The sequence below is a fragment of the Panthera tigris genome, chromosome C1 (assembly GCF_018350195.1).
Source record: "Panthera tigris isolate Pti1 chromosome C1, P.tigris_Pti1_mat1.1, whole genome shotgun sequence".
NCBI lineage: Eukaryota > Metazoa > Chordata > Mammalia > Carnivora > Felidae > Panthera > Panthera tigris.
Genome location: NC_056667.1, coordinates 125,957,354 through 125,981,007, shown reverse-complemented (window position 1 = coordinate 125,981,007; position 23,654 = coordinate 125,957,354). Strand labels below are relative to the sequence as shown.

Here is a 23,654-nt window from a genome sequence, read left to right as displayed (position 1 = left end):
CACTCACTAAACAGCTAAATTACTACTTTTTTTTTGCAAAGTGATTCGTGATTCAATCATGAAGCCTTGAAATTTGAAATTCTAAAAAAGCAAAGGCTGTAATCCATATAAGAAATTTTAAAAAAAGCAACAGTGCAAGGGTTAATGAAGAAGAGGCACAATGTGAAGAGGCAAATACTTAGTTCTGAAGAACCCCAATGAACCTTAAAGACACCCAGTCCAATCTAATTTACCACACAAGCTATTAGCACCTAGAGGTCAAGTGACTTGTCCAAAGTCACACAACGAATGTGTGTGACCAATAATTGTCAATATTCCACACCCCTTGATAAATTACATAAATGATTCTGAACCAAAATGACCAGTTACTATTTCCTGGGAAAGAGATAATTATCAAGTGCACTAGCATTACACCAGAGTTTAAATCCCAGATCTGCCAATTATGACTTTGGTAAATTACTAATCTTTGTGAGCCATAATTTTCTGAGCTATGAAGTGGGAAACAGTGTATTTAGCTCATAAACTTATTGGGAAGAATAAATGTTTTAAACGTAAAGCATCTACTACACCCTCTCCAACAGGTGGGCACTCCAAAATATCAGCTCTTTTCCATGGTTAGAATCATTCTAAGTCAGCAGTTGGCTGAGGCTGAGTTTGCTGTGTGCTGGCTGTACCCTCCATGATAGCAGATTGAAAGGAGGTCCATTAGTGGCTTTGTATACCTCAAGTTTTCCTATGCATATACCCTACAAAGGTCAAAAGAGGAGAACACTAGTTTGCGTGGATGTGTGTATACCTGAGAAGGGAAGTGCTTGCCTGGATGCACAGCCTCAAGGGGCTCTCATTTTTAGCCTTCTAATTTAACATTAAAAATTCACAAAATTCTTCGGGTGCCGTTGGTTAAGCTTCAGACTTCAGCTCAGGTCGTGAGCTAACAGCTCCTGGGTTCGAGCCCTGTGTCAGGCTCTGTGGTGACAGCTCAGACCCTGGAGCCTGCTTTGGATTCTGTTTCCCTCTCTCTCTGCCCCTCCCCCCGCTTGTACTCTGTCTCTCTCTCTAAAATAAATACACATTAAAAAAAAATTACAAAATTCTCCATTCTTCTCTGAATACTAATGCTTTTGTTTTAAATAAAATGTTTTTCTTCTCCAAATCTTCAGATAAAAGAGATATTCCAGCTTTCTAGTATTCACTAAAACCAAAACTGTTTTATCTTGGCACAATACCTACACTTCTGCAGGGCTGTATGGCTTCTGGAGTCTGTATGGGCATGTAAGGTCAAGTATAGGATCTACAAGATAGGGATATGGTATCTCTGCCAATGCAATTAGCAGTCAATTAAATGTACCACCTTAATGTAATACATTGTTATACAGTAAGTGAAAGTGACTTAAAAACATACATGAGTTTGTCAAGTTTCTCCAACTGAAAGGCAACTTACAGAAAGTTAGCAAAATGTTGGTATTTATTAAGCACATACATCTGAGTATCTACTGTTACTGATATTTGCAAATTGAATGTCTCAAGAATCTGTTTCAATCTAAGAGATGGATATATGTACTCTAAATTCATATTCAACTTTGAATAAACATTACAGCAATTGTAACAAGTTATTAGAACCAAGTCAGAGATCTGATTCTATACAATTTCTGTGCTCCCAGGTAGCCAAAAAAGATAAATGTCTGTATATATAAAATCTTCAGAAGCATATACAAAGGTTGGCACCTACCTGGCACCATAAGCAAAAGGGAATCAAAGGTAAAATTAAAGATTGTAACCTAATAAAAGAAACCATAAAGTACAAGGAAAAATAAGAACTATTTTTATAATTATTGGGAAGGGGGGCGCTTACCAAGCATGACATAAAAAATCTAGAAGCTATCAAAGAAATATTAACAAACTTACAATAAAGTTTTAATATTTTGGTATGACAAAGTATAACAAAGACTAAAAGACAAATGATAAAATAACTACTTCTAACACAAAAGGATCAAAGTCTATAAAGTAAAGATGTTTTTATAAATCAAAAGAAAAAAAAAAAGAGAAATGGGGAACAGGCAATCTACAAAAGAAAAACAAATAATTACCACCCATAACAAACACTAATATATAGCTTACCATATGCCAGGTACCATTCTACTACCTTTCAATTAGTAGATTTTGAGCTCACAACAATTCCAAGTAGGTCCTATTATTATCTCTGTTTTACAGGTTAGAAAACTAAGGCACAGAGAGGATTAAGGGATTTGTCCAAGGTCACCCAGCTAGTAAGCATGGGGACAAGGATATGAATCAGGTGCACCACTCCAGGCTCTTACCCACAATGCTCTATTATCATACATATGTACCAAGAGGAATGACAATTTGTGTTTTTAGAGCACCTACATTTCAAGAGTACTTATGTACTAACTCCTTAATATTGTGTTCAATGCAAAAAGTAAAAATTCTTTTCACATGGATAGGATATGTATTGTTCTTTGGTGCACAGGAAGACAGCATTATTAACTTCATATTAATGGTCAGTAAAGCTAATCACGACTGAATTATCATAACTGCCAAGTAATCATCCAGTTTCTCTTCATTTCTCTATCTCTTGTAAACTTAAGTATCAAGCCATGCAAACCTGGTTGGCAATAAGGATTCAGTTTGTGGTTAAGGAACAATGTGAAGCCTAGTAGTTTCCAAATGATAAATAAGCACAGTTATGTTTGTCTTCCTCTCCAAGGAGACAAAGCAGGGCGGAATTAGAATCAACATTCGAAAATACAGACTATGCATTCCATGAAAGTGGAGTTTCTCTAGTGAAAATTTCAGATAGAATTTTCAGCAACAAAATGCAAAACTGATACTGTTAATTCAAAGCATACTTTATTTATGCCTAGGCCCTAACATTTGGTTTGACAGCACAAAAGAACTGAAAAGTTAGGCATAAAAAAAACCCAAAAAACTTTACTTTTACGCAATGAAAAAAATCAGTTTACTCTAGGTTAACAAAATATCAAAAAATCAGTTGTTTTTGTGCTGAAGAAATCTGGCTCCTACAGGTAAAAATTAAGTACTCTCCCCTTGGATACTGAGGGAAAAAAAAGAATAACATTACTGAAGTTATCTGAAATAGAATTTGGCAAAGTACACTGCATCTTCCCTCTGTTATGACTATCTGGTTATTAATTGTCATTTCATTAGATGAACACAACGCTGTATTTCTTCCTGTAGGGTAAAACATGTAACCAGGCAGGCACATTTATGAAAACAAGACCAATACACATCAGCTTCTTCTCCTAAGGTTAGCAATCAACACAACCAATTGGTTAAAGGCCTCTAGTGAGAAAGACAAGGAAAACAGTTTATGCTGTACTTGGAAAGAATGTAAATTCACATTCTCATAGTCACTTGAACAAGAATATAAGCACCAACATTTCAAAATGCTAAATGTCTAAGTGATTTATAAACAGTTACTAGCATACAAAAATTTAGTGAGGAACCACAAAAGGCAACAAAGCTGCAATAAGTATTAGCTATGTTTTAAAAGAACAAAGGAGAACTACCTTGACCTAAAGGAGTCTGTGAAACCCAAGAGAGGTGGTTAGCAATGACATTTATCAACAAATACATAAAATGATTTTAAGATGGTATTTAGAGAGGGGAAGAGACTTTTGGTAAGTGGAAGAATGGGCACAAATAACTTATCAGTTGAGTGCTACAAGACTATGAGACAAATTACTTTTCTTTTTTAATATGAAATTTATTGTCAAATTGGTATCCATACAACACCCAGTGCTCATCCCAACAGGAGCCCTCCTCAATACCCACCACCCACCTTCCCTCCCTCCCACCCCCCATCAACCCTGAGTGTTCTCAGTTTTTTAAGAGTCTCCCATGGTTGGGCTCCCTCCCTTTCTTTTTTTTTCTTCCCCTCCCCCATGGTCTTCTGCTTAGTTTCTCAGGATCCACATAAGAGTGAAAACATATGGTATTTGTCTTTCTGTGTATGACTTATTTCACTTAGCATAACACTCTCCAGGTCCATCCAGTTGCTACAAAAGGCCATATTTCATTCTTTCTCATTGTCAAGTAGTATTCCATCATATATATAAACCACAACTTCTTTATCCATTCATCAGTTGATGGACATTTAGGCTCTTTCCATAATTTGGCTATTGTTGAAAGTGCTGCTGTAAACATTGGGGTACAAGTGCCCCTATGCATCAGCACTCCTGTATCCCTTGGGTAAATTCCTAGCAGTGCTATTGCTGGGTCATATGGTAGATTTATTTTTAATTTTTTGAGGAACCTCCACACTGTTTTCCAGGGCGGCTGCACCAGTGTGCATTCCCACCAACAGTGCAAGAGGGTTCCTGTTTCTCCACATCCTTGCCAGCATTTACAGTCTCTTGATTTGCTCATTTTAGCCACTCTGACTGGCATGAGGTGGTATCTGAGTGTGGTTTTGATTTGTATTTCCCTGATGAGAAGTGACGTCGAGCATCTTTTCATGTGCCTGTTGGCCATCTGGATGTCTTCTTTAGAGAAGTGTCTACTCATGTTTTCTGCCCGTTTCTTCACTGGATTATTTGTTTTTCGGGTGTGCAGATTGGTGAGTTCTTTATACATTTTGGATACTAGCCCTTTGTCCGATATGTCATTTACAAATATCTTTTCCCATTCTGTTGGTTGCTTTTAGTTTTGTTGATTGTTTCCTTTGCAGTGCAGAAGCTTTTTATCTTCATGAGGTCCCAAGAGTTCATTTTCGCTTTTAATTCTCTTGCCTTTGGAGATGTGTCAAGTAAGAAACTGCTGCGGCTGAGGTCAGAGAGGTTTTTTCCTGCCTTCTCCTCTAGGGTTTTGATGGTTTCCTGTCTCACATTCAGGTCCTTTATCCATTTTGAGTTTATTTTTGTGAATGGTGTAACAAAGTGGTCTAGTTTCATTTTTCTGCATGTTGCTGTCCAGTTCTGCCAGCACCATTTGTTAAAGAGACTGTCTTTTTCCATTGGATATTCTTTCCTCCTTGTCAAAGATTAGTTGGCCATACTTTTGTGGGTCCAATTCTGGAGTTTCTATTCTATCCCATTGGTCTATGTGTCTGTTTTTGTGCCAACAGCATGCTGTCTTCATGATTACAGCTTTGTAAGAGAGAATAAAGTCTGGGGTTGTAATGCCTCCTGCTTTGGTCTTCTTCAATATTACTTTGGCTATGCGGGGTCTTTTGTGGTTCCATACAAATTTTAGGATTGCTTGCTCTAGCTTCAAGAAGAATGCTGGTGCAATTTTGATTGGGATTGCATTGAAAGTGTAGGTAGCTTTGGGTAGTAGTGACATTTTAAAAATATTTATTCTTCCAATCCATGAGCACGGAATGTTTTTCCATTTGTTTATATCTTCTTCAATTTCCTTCATAAGCTTTCTATAGTTTTCAGCATACAGATCTTTTACATCTTTGGTCAGATTTATTCCTAGGTATTTTATGATTTTGGGGGCAATTGTGAATGGGATCAGTTTATTTGTCTTTCTGTTGCTTCATTATTAGTGTATAAGAATGCAACTGATTTCTGTACATTGATTTTGTATCCTGCGACTTTGCTGAATTCATGTATCAGTTGTAGCAGACTTTTGGTGGAGTCTATTGGGTTTTCCAGGTATAATATCATGTCATCTGCAAAAAATGAAAGCTTGATTTCATCTTTGCCAATTTTGATGCCTTTGATTTCCTTTTGTTGTCTGATTGCTGATGCTAGCACTTCCAACACTATGTTAAACAACAGCCGTGAGAGTGGACATCCCTGTCGTGTTCCTGATCTCAGGGGGAAAGCTCTCAGTTTTTCCTCATCCATTCCACTATGGGCTTTTCATAAATGGCTTTTATGATGTTTAAGTATGTTCCTTCTATCCTGACTTTCTTGAGGGTTTTTATTAAGAAAGGATGCTGAATTTTGTCAAATGCTTTTTCTGCATCGATTAACAGGATCATAAGGTTCTTATCTTTTCTTTTATTAATGTGATGTATCACGTTGATTGATTTGCGAATGTTGAAACAGCCCTGCAGCCCAGGAATGAATCTCACTTGATCATGGTGAATAATTCTTTTTATATGCTGTTGAAGTCAATTTGCTAGTATCTTATTGAGAATTTTTGCATCCATATACATCAGGGATATTGGCCTGTAGTTCTCTTGTTTTGCTGGGTCTCTGTCTGGTTTGGGAATCAAAGTAATGCTGGGTTCATAGAATGAGTCTGGAAGTTTTCCTTCCCTTTCTATTTTTTGTAACAGCTTGAGAAGGATAGGTATTATCTCTGCTTTAAATGTCTGCTAGAATTCCCCAGGGAAGCCATCTAGTCCTGGACTTTTATTTGTGGAAGATTTTTGATAACTGATTCAATTTCTTCACTGGTTATGAGACTGTTCAAGTTTTCTATTTCTTCCTGTTTGAGTTTTGGAAGTGTGTGGGTGCTTAGGAATTTGTCCATTTCTTCCAGGTTGTCCAGTTTGTTGGCATATAGTTTTTTATAGTATTCCCTGATAATTGTTTGTATCTCTGAGGGATTGGTTGTAATAATTCCATTTTCATTCATGATTTTATCTATTTGGGTCCTCTCCCTTTTCTTTTTGAGAAGCCTGGCTAGAGGTTTATTAATTTTGTTTATCTTTTCAAAAAACCAACTCTTGGTTTCATGGATCTGCTCTACAGTTTTTTTAGATTCTATATTGTTTATTTCTGCTCTGATCTTTATTATTTCTCTTCTTCTGCTGGGTTTGGGGTCTCTTTGCTGTTCTGCTTCTACTTCCTTTAGGTGTGCTGATAGATTCTGTATTTGGGACTTTTCTTGTTTTTTGAGATAGGCCTGGATGGCAATGTATTTTCCTCTCACGACTGCCTTCACTGCATCCCAAACCGTTTGGATTGTTGTATTTTCATTTTCGTTTGTTTCCATATATTTTTTAATGTCTTCTCTAATTGCCTGGTTGACCCATTCTTTCTTTAGTAGGGTGCTCTTTAACCCCCATGCTTTTGGAGGTTTTCCAGACTTTTTCCTGTGGTTGATTTCAAGTTTCATAGCATTGTGGTCTCAAAGTGTGCATGGTATGATCTCAATTCTTGTATACTTATGAAGGGCTGTTTTGTGACCCAGTATGTGATCTATCTTGGAAAATGTTCCATGTGCACTCGAGAAGAAAGTATATTCTGTTGCTTTGGGATGCAGAGTTCTAAATATATCTGTCAAGTCCATCTGATCCAATGTATTCAGGGCCCTTGTTTCTTTATTGACCGCGTGTCTAGATGATCTATCCATTGCTGTGAGTGGGGTGTTAAAGTCCCCTGCAATTACCACATTCTTATCAATAAGGTTGCTTATGTTTGTGATTGTTTTATATATTTGGGGGCTCCCGTATTCAGCACATAATTGTTAGCTCTTCCTGACGGACAGACCCTGTAATTATTATATAATGCCCTTCTTCATCTCTTGTTACAGCCTTTAAAGTCTAGTTTGTTTGATAGAAGTATGGCTACTCCAGCTTTCTTTTGACTTCCAGTAGCATGGTAGATAGTTCTCCATCCCCTCATTTTCAATCTGAAGGTGTTCTCAGGTCTAAAATGAATCTCTTGTAGACAGCAAATAGATGGGTCTTGTTTTTTTTATCCATTCTGATACCCTATGTCTTTTGGTTGGAGCATTGAGTCCATTTACATTCAGTGTTATTACTGAAAGATATGGGTTTAGAGTCATTGGATGTCTGGAGGTTTCATGCTTGCAGTGGTGTCTCTGGTACTTTGTCTCACAGGATCCCCCTTAGGATCTCTTGTAGGGCTGGTTTAGTGGTGATGAATTCTTTCAGTTTTTGTTTGGGAAGACCTTTATCTCTCCTTCTATTCTGAATGACAGACTTGCTGGATAAAGAATTCTCGGCTGCATATTTTTTGTTTATGACATTGAAGATTTCCTGCCATTCCTTTCGAGCCTGTCAAGTTTCAGCAGATAGGTCTGCCACTAGTCTTACAGGTCTCCCTTTGTAGGTTAGAGCCTGTTTATCCCTAGCTGCCTTCAGAATTTTCTCTTTATCCTTGTATTTTGCCAGTTTCACTATGATAGTTCGTGCAGAAGATCGATTCAACTTACGTCTGAAGGGAGTTCTCTGTGCATCTTGGATTTCAATGCCTTTTTCCTTCCCCAGATCAGGGAAGGTCTCAGCTATTATTTCTTCAAGTACACCTTCAGCCCCTTTCTCTCTCTCTTCCTCTTCTGGAATTCCTATGATACAAATATTGTTACATTTGATTGCATCACTTAGTTCTCTAATTCTCCCCTCATACTCCTGGATTTTGTTATCTTTTTCTCAGCTTCCTCTTTTTCCATAATCTTATCTTCTAATTCACCTATTCTCTCCTCTGCCTCTTGAATCCAAGCTGTGGTCACCTCCATTTTATTTTGCACCTCATTTATAGCATTTTTTAGCTCCTCTTGACTGTTTCTTGGTCCCTTGATATCTGTAGAAATAGATTCTCTGCTGTCCTCTATACTTTTTTTTTTTTTTTAATTTTTTTAACGTTTATTTATTTTTGAGACAGAGAGAGACAGAGCATGAACAGGGGAGGGGCAGAGAGAGAGGGAGACACAGAATCGGAAGCAGGCTCCAGGCTCTGAGCCATCAGCCCAGAGCCCGACGTGGGGCTCGAACTCACAGACCGCGAGATCATGACCTGAGCTGAAGTCGGACGCTTAACCGACTGCGCCACCCAAGCGCCCCTTTTTTTTTCTTTTTTTCTTTTTTTTTTCCCTCTATACTTTTTTAAGCCCAGTGATTAATTTTATGACTATTATTCTAAATTCTTGTTCCATTATATTGCTTAAATCGTTTTTGATCAATTTGTTAGCCGTCGCTACTTCCTGGAGTTTCTTTTGAGGAGAATTCTTCCGTTTTGTCATTTTGGGTAGTCCCTGGGGTGGCTCCAAACTGCAGGGCACTTCCCCTGTGCTGTCCGGAGTAACTTGTGTTGGTGGGCGGGGCCGCACTGAGCTGATGTCTGTCCCCAGCTCACCGCTGGGGCCACAGTCAGACTGGTGTGTACCTTATTGTCCCCTCTCCCAGGGGCAGGACTCACTGTGGAGTGGTGTGGTCCCTGTCTGGGCTACTTGCACACTGCCAGGCTTGTGGTGCTGCTTTGATGAGATGTGGCCAAGGGCGAATTAGCTGGGGTGGATCTGCAAGGTGCACAGGGGTGGGAGGGGCAGGCTTAGCTCGCTTTGCCATTGGTGGTCCCCTGTGGAAGGAGTCCTGCAGCACCGGGAGGGAGGCAGGTAGTCCATTGGAGGGATGGATCCACAGAAGCACAGCACTGGGTGTTTGCGAGGTGCAAGCAAGTTCAGTGATGGGAACTGGTTCCCTTTGGGATTTCGGCTGGGGGATGGGAGAGGGAGATGGCACTGGCCAGTGCCTTTGTTCCCCACTGAGCTGAGCTGTCTTCCGGGGCTCAACACCTCTCCCTCCCAGTGTCCTCTCGCCCTCCTGCTCTCCGAGCAGAGCTGTTTACTTTTAACATTCTAGATGTTAAGTCCCGCTGGCTGTGGAACTCACGCAGTCCGGCTCCTCTGCTTTTGCAAGCGAGACTCGGGGTCGGGGGCTCTGCCTTGCTGGACGGGCTGCCCCTCCACTGCCCCGGCTCCTTCCTGCCAGTCTGTGTAGCGCACACTGCCTCTCTGCCCTTCCTACCCTCCTCCGTGGGACTCTTGTCTACGCTTGGCTCTGGAGAGTCCGCTCTGCTCATCTTCTGGCGGTTTTCTGGGTTATTTAGGCAGATGTGGGTGGAATCTAAGCGATCAGCAGGACACGGTGATCCCAGTGTCCTCCTACGCCGCCATCTTCCAATCTCTATTTCGACAACTTACTTTTAGAGAAGAAGTGATACAGAGAATTAAGGTGCTACATGAACATGTTGCATTCTGAGCGGAGAAATGGAGAAGACAGGAAAAAGAAGCCCATTTAATGGAAACAGAGTACATAAACTGAGGTTGAAGAAAACAAAAAAATATATGTAGAGGTGGTAAGGGCATGAGACAATTTGTGATCTTAAATGAAGTTTAAATTCTTCATATCTTACAGCCTAACACTTCTAGATCTACACACTAAGGAAATGCATACACTTACATAAGTAGCCATGTACAAAAACACCCACTGAATTGTTTCATTTAAAAGCAAAGAATAGGGGCGCCTGGGTGGCTCAGTCGGTTGAGCGTCCAACTTGGGCTCAGGTCATGATCTCGTGGTCTTTGAGTTCAAGCCCCACATCAGGCTCTGTGCTAACAGCTCAGAGCCTAGAGCCTGCTTCAGATTCTGTCTCTCTCTCTCTCTCTCTCAGTCTCTCTCTGCCCCTCCCCTATTCATGCTCTCTGTCTCTCTCTCCGTGTCCAAAATAAATAAACAAAAAAATTAAAAAAAATTTTAAAAGCAAAGAATGGGAAAAACCAAATGTGTGCCAATAGACAAACTGATTTTTAAAAGCATATGAATTGTAGTACACTCCTACTGCACAATATGATCAACAATTAAAATGAAGTAAATAAAGCTCTATCAACATAAGTCTCTAAGAATGAATGTTAGAACGTTTAGTGAAAAAGCAGGATGATCTCTACAATACAATGCAACTTATGTAAAAATTTAAAAATCACACAAGCATTGATGGCAAAGGTACACATTTATTTCAAGTTACTAACTGTCTCTGGGGAGGGAAAGGAAAAAAGGTTTTAGGTGAGACAGAAAAGGGACTTCGATCGTGTCTTTATGATTCTAGTTCTTAAAAAAAAATCTGTAGAAAATACAACAAAAGGTTAGCATTGCTAATTTTGAGAAGTCCTCAATGTTTGCTATAATGCTCCTTTTTTTGGTCTTGACATTTTTCATTAAAACATGTTGTAAAAACAAACAGGAGAATACCATCAAAGGGTGGATATATTTAAAGTCAAGATTAGAAGTTTACTCTTCATCTCATGAGGGAAAGAAAGCCTGAATAATAGAGGAACTCATTTTAAGAGAAGCCACAGAGAACTATTTCAGTTACAATTGTAGATGGACTCTGTTCTAGCATGTAAAATGTTGTATAAATTGTGGTGGGAAGTGACTAGAGCATAGACAAAAGATTGAGAGATGAAGGCTGAAAATGAGAAAAAGATTTCATTCATTGATTCTCATCTTTTGATTAGACACTATGTGCAAAGCGCTCTGATTGATAAGGATATAGCAGTGAACTTGGCAGACATGCTTATGTGCTACTGCAGGGACAAAGTCAATAAGATAATTACTGATTGTGATATATACTTTAAAATTAGTATTAACAGCAAGCTCTTAAATACCTATTATTATTTACAAAGCAGTATTCCCAAAGCTTTCAATGCATTAATTAATTAATTTAACTCTCATAACGCTATCAGATTGGTGCTCTTATTATCCCAATTTTACAAGTGAGGAAACTGAAGCTGAGAAAGAATAATCGGCTTGTCCAAGGTTATAAGACTTGTAAGTGGCAGAGTTAGAAATTTCAAATCAGATAGTCTGGTTCCAGAGGCCTTGCTATTAGACATTACCTATATATACTACCTCTAGAAATGAAGAAATTACTATAACAGAAAGTAACTACTTGGGGGAAGTCAACTAGATACAGAGATGGTCCGAAAAAAGATTAGGGCTGTGATAGCTGGAATAGTCAGGACACAATGAAGATGTAGGTGGTGCTTGCTACCCAAACACAGGCAAAAAATAAGGGGAAAAAAAGGATTTGGTGCAGAACAATTTCAGTTATGCATGCAGTAAGTTTAGGGTGCCTTTGGGACATTTAGGTGGAGAAATCTAACAGGAAGTTGGTTGACCTGGAGCTAAGGAGAGGAGGCAGGGCTGATGCTATTTGAGTAGAATCATTGTATAGATGGAGGTTTTGAATTATCATTATAGATGAAGATGCTAAGAATCCATCAAGCAGGGTAAGAAGTGGACTTGGGAATCCCTAGGGAAAACAAACCCTAGAGAGAGGAGCAGGGAGGCAGAGTAAACAAAAAGTCTACCAGATTTGGGGGCACCTGGGTGGCTCATTTGGTTAAGCGTCCAACCTCAGCTCAGGTCATGATCTCACGATTTGTGGGATTGAGTCCTGCGTCGGGCTCTGTGATGGCATGAGCCTGCTTAGGATTCTCTCTCTCTCTCTGCCTCTCCTCCCACATGCTGTCAGAATAAATAAACTAAAAAAAAAAAAAAATTCTACCAGATTTGGCAACAAAGTTAGCAAAAGACACAAAATTAGTACAACACTGTCAGGATGGAGAGTGCATAGGCCAAAGAGTAGCTAGGAAAGAAGGGAGGGGGAGAAGCTGGAGGTTTAAGAGGAAAATAAAGGTTAAGAATGAGAAGGAAAATCTAAAGTGGAAAGAAATGGAAGACATGGAGTCAGAAGCACAAGTAGAGGGATAAACCCTGAAAGTATTCACTGTCCTCAGAACCTGAATGGAATGGGACAGGAAACTGAGGGAATTCATATCTAATAAACCCTTTTTCTAATTTAAAGAACATTACTTGTTAGAAGTCAGGAAGTTGGGATGGCTGTGGGAGCTGGGCAGAAGAGTGGGTGAGGACAAATACTGGAGTGAGTCCCTAACGGGAGGCTCATTTAAGGCTAACACCAATATCCAGAACTGTTTGGGCACAGTTCTTGGGGAGACTACAAGACTGGCGGGTTTCTATAATTCTGTAACTGAGGTCAGTGTAAAGGGAGTGATTTTTGAAAAATTAAAAAAATTTTGTTTTAATGTTTACTTATTTTTGAGAGACAGACAGAGAGAGAGAGAGAGAGAGAGCGAGCGAGAGAGCATGGGGGTTGGGCAGAGAGAAAGAGACACAGAATCTGAAGCAGGCTCCAGGCTCTGAGCTGTGTGCCCAGAGCCCTTCGTGGGGCTCAAACTCAGGAACAGTGAGATTGTGATCTGACCTGAAGTCAGATGCTTAACCAACTGAGCCACCCAGGTGTCCTGTGATTTAAACAAGATAGCTCAGGTGCACCCTGGCTACAGTCCGGGCTAAATGTCCTTTCTCAGCCATTCCAGCTCTAACTTTGCATCACTGTGTGGCACAGTGCTTAAGAAGCCTAATAATGCCAAATCAAAACACAGAAAGTTAGAAATTAGGAAAGCTGGCATACTAAAATAACTCTACACATATCTTTACATAGCAGGGGTCCTAGTTTGAGCCAAAGCAGAAGCTGAAGAGAACGTTTTCATTAGTGAACCAAAGCAGCAGAGAAGTGGGAGACAAACAGCTTACAGTGCCCCGGTGATGAAGCCCAGCACAGAAGATTCTAGGGAATATGGTACCTTGAAGACTAATGTTGGATGCTCTAAGAGATGGAATCTTGGGCAGGGACATGAGCAAATTTACAGCAAGCACCAGCAAAAGTGGCAGTGGGCCAGAGGAGGGCAAAATTTGAAGAGTATAAAAGGGCTGTTCATGAGCTCCCAGGAGCTACCTTGGAGAATCATGGGGTAACCTGGTGAGATTCTAAAGGCATTTAGACATTAGGAGAGGAAGGCAAGAGACAATGCAATAAAGTGAGGGCCATTAATGTAACTCTATACCTGAAGGCTTTATTAACTTACTAGCAAGGATAAAATGTATTTTGCCTGAATTCTAAACCTATCACACAGTCCAGGATTAAACTGGGAGCTCCCTACTTATGTGTTTTGTTAAATGTAGGATCGAAACAGATCAGGTTGTAATAACCTCTCTTGGCACATAAAATCTCTTCTAAAGACTACAGAGAAAAAAAGACTGGTCTTACCATCTGATCATACTTTGGGAAATAAACAACATTTAAAGGTTTAGATTCCTGAAAACTGGGCACAGATAATGAGGATGAGATAGTTCTGATAGTTTATGCTAATGAGGTGACTCCTGGTAGGCCCCTAAGTAGTTTATGCTAATGAATGACCCAGGATGAGGACAGGTCACAACAGAAAGACTAGCCAACCAGGTTATTAGCAAGTTGGGATTTTGAGCTATGTGATATCATATGACCTCTTAGAAGGGAAGAATGGGGTTGGTGTTTGAGTTTAACTGCATGACCAATGGTTCAATCTGTCATGCCTATGTAACGCCAACTGCAATGAAAACTCTGAATGCTGAAGCTTGCGTGAGCTTCTGCATATTGTCACATATCACTGTACGGGAGGATAACACATCCTAACTCCACAGAGAGGGGGCAAGGGAAGCTTTGCATCTGGGACCCTCCTAGATCTTGTGTTATGTGTCTTTCCTTTGTTTGGCACAGACTGTCTCCTTTACAATAAAACTAATTTTAAGTACAGCACTTTCCTGAGTTCTGTAAAATGTTATAGTCAATTATTAATCCCGAGGGGGTAACAGGAACCTTCAAATTTGTAGCCAGCTGGTCAGAAGTGAGGGTGGCCTGGTGTCTGAAGTGAGAGTAGATTTGTGGGGGATCGTGCCCTTAATCTGTGAAGTTAGGCCTAACTCTGGGTTAGCTGGTATTAGAAGTCACCGCCATTACCAACCTTTTGCAATGTCTAGTCCCATTTACTACATTCCTTACTAATGTATTTTGTGCTGGGTTCATAGCATATTTGTAGTTTATAGTTCATGAATAAAAGTGAACATCATCTTGAGCACAAGCCCACTTTATCTTTATTCAATCATTCTTAATGCCATCACTGAGAAGGTATATACTTTACATAGACTATGGCAAGTGCTAGGGTATACTGTAAGAAACCTTTAGTCTTTGTGGTATTGTAGCTAAACTCTGATGTGGTGTTCCCTTTACTCCTTCAAAATGCTATTTTACTTGATTTTTTTTTCTCTGTATCACTAATATAACTAATTTACCTCCATGTACTTTTTACCCCTGACTAGCATTTGTTATCATAGGATCACAGTGAAACTTCTTTGAAGGCCTTTAAAGTATTAAACTCTGTCATCAAAGAGTCTTAGTAAAACACATGCTGGGCTTCTGGCACGTTTTTCTAATCCACCCAAAGGTTCTTCAACGGTTTAATGTATTTTGTCCACATGTGAAACTTTCATATAGTTTCTAGCATTTGAATCAGCAGGTCTAACATAACCCATTTCTTTCTTAATGACAAAAATATTTCCTTTATAGGATTTTAATTTAGGTTACAATTGGCAGACATTCTGCTTTATAACCACTAATGTGCCACCCTTCACTTCTTGAATTGCCAACCACATTCTTTCTAACAAAGGATCACAAGCCTCTTTCAAGAAAGCACCTAGGGATTATGCTGGGGAGGGGGTGGCAGAAGGAAGCTCAAAAATCTTTTTTCTTTTGGTCAAAGAGCATTTCATGCTAAGTAAAAATAGCTTAAAAACAGCTGGAGGTAGAACAGGTGTTGTCTTTCAGTTGCCCTCATCCACCTTCATACTCTACAAAAGGATGTGTACAACAAAGTGCAAACACTTTTACAGCTTGAGGATGCTATGAGGCATGAGTGAACACTGCTGAGACCTTCATGGTCTCCAGAATCCAACACTATACACTGAACTAGGAGAATGAGCAGATAAAACTTCTCTTTAAAACACCTAAGGTTCTGTCCAATTTAATTGGTTCAAACGCCTATGGCTTTGCACAAAGTGAAGAAATTTAGAGTCTAATAAATTTCAGATCTGATTTTTTAATGACTTTCATTATTTCCTAGCTATGTCTACCACGCTGAATTGTTTTAGTAGTTATTAATTCTTAATACATTTCTTGCTTTCTTTACAACTGTCTCATTGGAAGCTCAGTGGGGGCATGCAGTCCTCAATTATTTTGGTGTTCATTTTCTACCTATGAAAAGAAGCTCTCTCTCTGGTGATCCCATATAACAGTCTGGCATTAGGTGTGCTTGGTAATCAGTCACTGCATATGTTCAAACTACTTTATAAAACTACATATGTTTTTATGGAAGTACCTGATGTTAAAGGAGGAAAACATACACCCTCCTAAGCATTTGAAAATAAAGGGAAAAAGAGAAAATGTTAAATCCACAGAATAGACTGAGTAAATTTATAGACACCATAAAGCAGCAATTCTTAATTATTTTTAACCATGAAAGGATCTTCTTGAAAATCCCATTAAATCTAAGGATCTTTTCTGCAGAAATGCAGCACTCATACATGTGTATGTTCACAGACATTTTTGCTTGTGGTTTTCAGGATTTCTTGGTTCTCAGAAGCATATACGTGAATCCTAGTTAGCAACTCTTGTTTTGTATTTTAAATGTAACATTTTTATATGCATGTTGTACATAAAGTATGAAATATGTATATATATATATACACACACACACACACACACGCGCGCGCGCGCTCACGCACACACACACACACTTCCCCTCCCCCCCAAACCTGCTTTGGTCAAGTGAGGTGAGGTTACATCAAGATACATCAACTGGGCTTCATGCTTTCCCCTAGTTACTAAAGCACATGTGTGGAATTCTATGGCTTAGAGGAACTTAGTCTGAAAAATTAAAAACCACTGTATTAATTCCATTAAAGATAATCTGTATCAGGCAGAAAAAAAGTTGGTCAGCCAGAAAGGTGTGATGAGAAGGTTTACAGAGACAATGACTTTTTGGTCCTATTTCACCACCACCCCATGGCCCACGGGACCAGGAGTCTGATTACACAGCAGAGACAATTATACAGTAGGGCAGGAATCAAAGAATGTATAAACAACAAGTGCAACGTAATTTCATAGGAGGGATATATGTGAAAACGACATTTAACTCTGCTCTGAAAAGATTTTCATCTTACATATCTTTCTTGGCTTCTTAAACATATATAACTTGTTAACTGTGAATTTCATTTTCTTCCCTGATAGTTCTATGCTAGTTATCACAAAACTACAGTGCTATTTTAAGATACACAATGCCTTCATCAAATTGCTTTTTTAATTTGCTTTACAAAACAAAGTAAACACAATATGATGACAGTTGCTAGGTTTGTGACTATGTAAACTTAGGTAAATGTTAAGTGAATTTCTGTTCTTCAGAATATTAAAAAAAAATTTTTTTAATGTTTATTTGAGAGAGAGATACAGAGAGAGAAAGACAGAGACCAAGCATGAGTGGGGGAGGGGGAGAGACAGAGGGAGACACAGAATCCGAAGCAGGCTCTGGGCTGTCAGCACAGCCCAAGATCAAGATGGGGCCCGAACCCACAATCTGTGAGATCATGAACTGAGCTGAAGTCTGATGTTTAAATGAGTCACCGAGGTGCCCCCCGAATATTTAAAAATTTTTAAAATGTTTATTTATTTTTGAGAGAGAGAGAGAGACAAAGCATGAGTGGGGGAGGGGCAGAGAAAGAGAGGGAGACATAGAATATGAAACAGGCTCCAGGCTCTGAGGTGTCGGCACAGAGCCCAACATGGGGCTTCAACTCGGGAACACTGAGATCATGACTGAGGCCGAAGTCAGATGCTTAACCAACTGAGCCACCTAGGCACCCCACCACCCAGATTATTTTAAATAACCGAGACATGAGATATAAAAAAAATTGAGGAAAACATCAAATCTTTAAAACACACATGGGACCTCTCTGTACTATTTTTGCTGCTTCCTGTAAATCTATAATTATTTCAAAGTAAAAAGTTAAAAAAATGAAAAAAAAATCCCAACATATGTCCAATTTAACACATATGGAAAATGCAGAATGGTATCAAAAGCCATACAGGTATAAAAAAAATACAAGTTTATCATAACCTGAAACACAGCTATGAAGTGAAATATTATCTTATTTTAAAAAGTAAAAATTTTAAGTCTGCTTTCCAAAAATCTTGAAAAATTAAAAGAAAAACCACTTAAGAGAAAAAGAATTCCCTTTGACAGTGTAAATGTGTATCTTTGGAAGACAAAACATTTTAAATGATAATTTCAACATGTGATCATTTCAATCTACGTATTATAAGGCCTAAAACATAAGTTTCTAAAAATTAAAACAAATTGAGCAAATGGTAAAATCTGTTTACTTAAAATACATTTAATTATTTACCCATTAATATCTTTGAGAAAGCAAAGAGTTTAATTCAACTAATTAAATTCCAACTAGTAACTGCCATGAATTAACCAAAAAATAAAAAATAAAGTCAAGTGCAGATCTGGTTCCACTGAAAACTGAAAAACTGTTTGACAATGAAAATTTGAAGTGTATATGTGTGAATAAAGCTTGGACAGGAAAGACAGAAAGACCTGAGGATAGGATGGAAAAATGAGCAAAATGTGGAGAGAGAAAGGGGAGGGAGGCAAAAAGACAAGAGAGCAGGGCAGTCAGGGAGACCAGGAGAAACACAAATAGGGTCAGAGAGGCAGGGAGAAGGCAAGGCACAGAAGAGTAAAAGGAAGGTAAGAGAGGAAGAAGGAAGGGGTAGGGGACAGGATAGATAGAAAGATACTGGAAGGGGCACGTTGAGAACCTGAGACAAAGGGAGAGGGAAAGACGGACAGAGAGACCAACAGAAAGGGAGAAGGTATAGACAGAGAAAGACAGAGAGGGAGATACACAGACAGGGAGAAGGAGACAAAAACAGAGAGGGAGACACCAGGGAAAGGGAGAGTCAGATGAATGGAAAAGGAAAGAGAGAGGCAGAGAGACTGACTGAGTCAGAGGGAGAGAGACCCGGAGACACCAGACAGAGATGGACAGAAATGGTAAGAGACAGAGACAAAGTGGAAGAGACCAACAGGCTGGGGGAAGGAAAGAGGAAGAAAAGAAGAGACAAACATTCAGAAAGTCACACACTCACACATACACACACACACACGGGTGGGGTGGCAGCGGGAGACAGAGAGATGCAACCAGAAACCTAAAGAAAAAAAATAATAAAGAGGTAAGATATGAAAGAAAAGTGGAATGTAACAAAAGATGGATAAAAGCAGTTGTAGGCAAGAATTCAGAGTATGTGCTATTTAATTTTTTTTCTACTTTTCAACATAAAACTTAAAAGAAACCCTGAAGCTTAAAAGAGAAAATGATGAAATTCTCCTGACATTAGGTTGAAATAATGTATCTGATAAAAGATCCTAATTTTAATAACAGCTATTAATATTTTCAACATACTAATTACTGACACAGTTGGGAATGAGAAAGAAACCAAAGAAAGAAAAGTAATGATATTCAGCACTGGATAATAAGCCAGTTAGTGATTTTCCTTCTGTTTCCTCTTAGAAGAATTATTTCTCAAGATTAAAATAATTTTCATACTATGGGGGTGCTGAAAATATCACAGCAATTCTATCCATATACTGGTAAAATGTGGCTAATTTCAGGTTGAAAGCAAGCCAAACTCTGAAAAACCTTTCAAACGTTCCAGTTTTACACACTAATAGACATATTTTAGTAATTCAGTATCACCTATGTGATGAGATCCTGTTTCAAAGAATCATAAAATACCAAGGTAAATGTCAAGATCTTTTAGACAGTATGATGAAAAATAAGATCACTCTTAAAAATTACAGTTTTATTAGCATTTGCTTTTGCAATGATACGATTATGCTAATCACAGCAATGACTAGATCTAGATTTTGCTCTGTTATTAGTACTTTAAAAATTATTCTACCTCTTCCCTCCAAAAAGGGTACAAAAAATTAACATCAGCTCTGAAAGTTAAGGTTCTTAGTTTCTTAATTTCCAAAAGAGTCTCATCTACACTGCATTTGTTCCACAATGAAATTTTTAAGATTCAACAAGCCATACAGCATGTCTATTTAAGATGAACCTGAAAGAGAAATCATTTCTCCAACTGACAATTTGTTCTGCTATACACTAATAACAAGAAGCACACAGGTAAAGTGTTCAATCAATACAGTACAAAGAGTTACCACAAATTTTAGGGGTAGGGGAGGAGAAACTTGTATGACAGCTAAGAAGTAAATGATTCCTATAACTCACTCTATCAACCTACACAAATCTATCTTTGCAAAAATAAGCAAAAATCATTTTAAGACATGCTCTCATTTTGGACATGGTAATAAGGATTTTATCACACATGCCTCTAGCAAAATTATGGTACTAAGTGAACATGAAAAATTCTTCATATATTTGATTACCTTTTGTACACATTTAGCAAATAAATGAAGAGTCACATACATACCTTCATTGTATTGGTGTCTGCTTCATCATACAGAGTGAATGAAGATATACTTTCCATAGTATCTGTAAACTGACGCTCTGCATTGCTCCTCTACAGAGCTCACCGCACACACAGCCAGCTGATTAGCCAGGCATTGGGAGAGCACTGCTAGTGCAGTCTAAAGCACTTGCCGAGGACTCAGAGACAATAGAAAGTCAACAGCTGTATGTTGTGATGTCAGTAACACTCTAGCCAGTCACCACCCAGAGTATCTGAAATGCATCAGAAGCTATATTGAGCTCTTCATTAGCAATTCAGAAGCAATGATGCAAAAGCCCATGAAACTGTGAATGTGCAAAGACTGTCAGGATTTTTGAGATTTCTCGCTCTGAAAATTTTTTGCAGATTCCTGACCTCACAGATGAAACAAGTTTAGATAACCGTATTTGTTTCCCTAAAAACAAAATGTAAAGAATCTATGCATAGTTAATATATCAGCTTTTTAATAACTCTCTTTGACACTTTTAGTATCACTAACACAAAGTGTATAAAATACAATCTGCCTACAAAAGCTGACATCCCATGATAGTTTTACATCTTCAAGCTGACTTAATTGTCACAAAGAAAATGCATTAAGAGCATAATTCCTTATTTGTTCATTTGTTTTTGCTAAAATTGAAATGAGCTTGCTTATTCTGGCAAGAGCATTACTTCTTCACACCAACAGATGGAGACAGCAAAGAACAGAGATCAGAGAACAATCCTGCCTTGTGTCAGATGCTTGCTGTCTAGATGAGCTCAAGTGGCAGACTTACAAGAAAAGGAATCAACTGAAACCAAATTAAAAAAAAAATCTTAACAGTCAATAACTAGGAGCAGACACACAAAATAAAATGAAGAAAACATAAAAGCAATTGTATCTGCTGGTTAAAACATCAAATAAGTAGACAAGTGTGTTTTTAAAATTCTAACCACTTATTTCTATGATTCATACCCAGTATGAAGCACATGGCTGTTTTCCATCCTATGCAATATACAGGAATCTTGTAAAGATCCTATGAGACAAGGCTCATTACCTTTACAATCGGAAGAAAAACTGCATACCAAAAGGTTAAAAGTCTTCAAGAGTTGATATGCCCTACAGCCTAAGAGATCAGCAGTGCACTATTTATCAGCTTAGCAAACAGCAAAACAAAAGTCACTGACTTTTTAACTTGAAAATGTTATTGCTTTTTCAAAAATAGGCTCTATTTCAGCCCTATAAATAGACTTAATAATAGATTTAAGTCCACAAAACCTTCCCTGACTATTCAAATGACAAAGGTGATAAAAGCAGCTAATTTATCAGTGATTCTTGACTGAGAAGTTTCATGTTAATTTACTAAAAGTTTCTCAAAATACCTATTTCCCCAGTGCACAATTCTTACCATGACTTTTCAACTTGAAAATAGGGATAACATCCTCCTTTAGGGTTATTGTCATAAGGTTTAATTAAATTAATATTTACACACTGCTTACTACCTGGCATACTACATTTCCCATATTTTTCTGATAATGGCAGCAAATAAAAGTGTATTAACTTTAATCTTAGGTGATCATTACTGAAACACTCAATATATGTTATATATTACATATTTTTATAATGTAACTGCACATATGTATTAATTGGTCAGGAAACACTTAAGTCATAAAGTAGTTTCACTTTGGGGGAGGAAATCTCAGGTTTAGCATTGTTAAAAATGCTACATGGCATCTAAATGTAAGTAATAAGACAACTGAAGCCTTGTTAAGACAGGACACAGAAAAGTATTCAAGGAGTGAACTTCATGGTTCACAAAATGAAAGGAATCCATCCCATGAGGGACATAATCCCTTTGTGTTTATATTATCCACCTTTGCAATTTATCAGGACCACTGAAAGCAAACAAGGCAACAACTTAGGCCACATTAATGTCGGGCCATTTGTAAGTAATATATGATAGAAACTTATTATAGCATCTAATTGATTAGTTTATGCTGACTACTGTCCAGTTAACAGTAAGACAGGCAATCATAATGTCACTTCATTTCTGAGCTTTAGTTTCCTGAACTATAACACGAGGTGTGGACTAGGTAAGAGTGCTCCTGAGGTCTGTTCCAATTGTAAAATTCTATTAATTATTTCATAAATCAAAGAAACATTTTACTAAAGATGTATAATATAAATAGAAGTGTCTTAACCAAGCCAAGATTCAGGAATTTTGTACTTTTGTTGTTTACTGACAATTATTGGAAATAAGTGTTTTTACTACAGGGGCTCTTCTGGCTAAAAAAGAAAAATAGATCACAGGAAATGAATTTCTTTTCATGTTGCTGTGGTTTCATTTTCAGTAAAAGTAGCAGAATCTTAAGAAAATGAGGAAATTTCCAGGGTTCAAATATCTAGGTCATCTTGTGGTCACCTGGGCTATCACAGAATACGACTTGGAAAGGCTAGCTTACTCAGCACAAGGAGTGTGTTGGAGAGTGGAGAGGTGTAGAAACCCACATTCTTTAGCATGGAATAGTGGAAAGAACCCTCCCTTAGTAGGATAATGTCTTTTGCATCTTATTTTTTTAATACTTCAAAGTGAGGTATTTTTACTTCAAATTACAGAGTTTTCAAAAGAAACTGTGCTATATTTGTTAATAGGTTATAGCCTTATGATAGTCTCCCTGCCTCCCTTTTGTAACATTGTGAAAATATATATAATCCTAATAAATGTACTGTCACAGTTTAGAAGATGTGTCAAATTCCATATAAAAAAAGAAGTAACAGTAGATTAAGACTTTACCTCAAAAAGAAAAAAGGGAGGAAGACTGCTGGAAAAGGTTATACCAGAAAATTTAAAGATAGTATGATGAATGTCCAAATAGATTTCTGGCTTTACTGGTTCTTAATATTTTGCCACATTTTCTTGCTCCTATCTCTCTGGCTAATGTATTTTTATCATACCCCCAAATTATAATGTTGATAAAATTTTATCTCATGTACTAACCGTACAGTTGACTCCCCCCACCCCGCCCTGTTGTTTGTGAATATCCTCCATAGCTTTTTGGAAAATCCAGAATTCATCAGTGCCTGGGTGGCTTAGGCGGTTGAGTGTCTGACTCTTGATTTCGGGTCAGGTCATGACCCACCCAGGGTTGTGGGATCGAGCCCCACATTGGGCTCAGCAATGAGCATGGAACCTGCTTGAGATTCTCTGTCCCTCTCCCCTATGCTCTCTCTCTAAATTAAAAAAAAAAATTGTTTTTTAATCTTAAAAAGAAAATCCAGAATCTAATCAAATATAACACTTATATTTGTTATCACATGCCTCTAGTCTTACATAATTTTGCTTATTTTTTTTCCTAATACTGATATATGAAGGGTTCAAGTTGGCTGTCTTGTAGAGTGATTCACAGTGTAAATTTGTCTGATTGTTTCCTCACGATTAGATTCAGATGAAATATTTTCAGAGGAATATTGCATAGGTGTTTTTTGTTTTTCTGGTTTTTTGGTTTGTTTGTTTTGTC

General features: G+C 38.2%; 1 protein-coding gene across 19 annotated transcripts in view; it reads right to left on the bottom strand.

The window, feature by feature from the left end:
• Nucleotides 1-23,654, bottom strand: part of R3HDM1 (R3H domain containing 1) — a 203,492-nt gene that overhangs the window by 128,062 nt on the left and 51,776 nt on the right. The window lies entirely within an intron of this gene.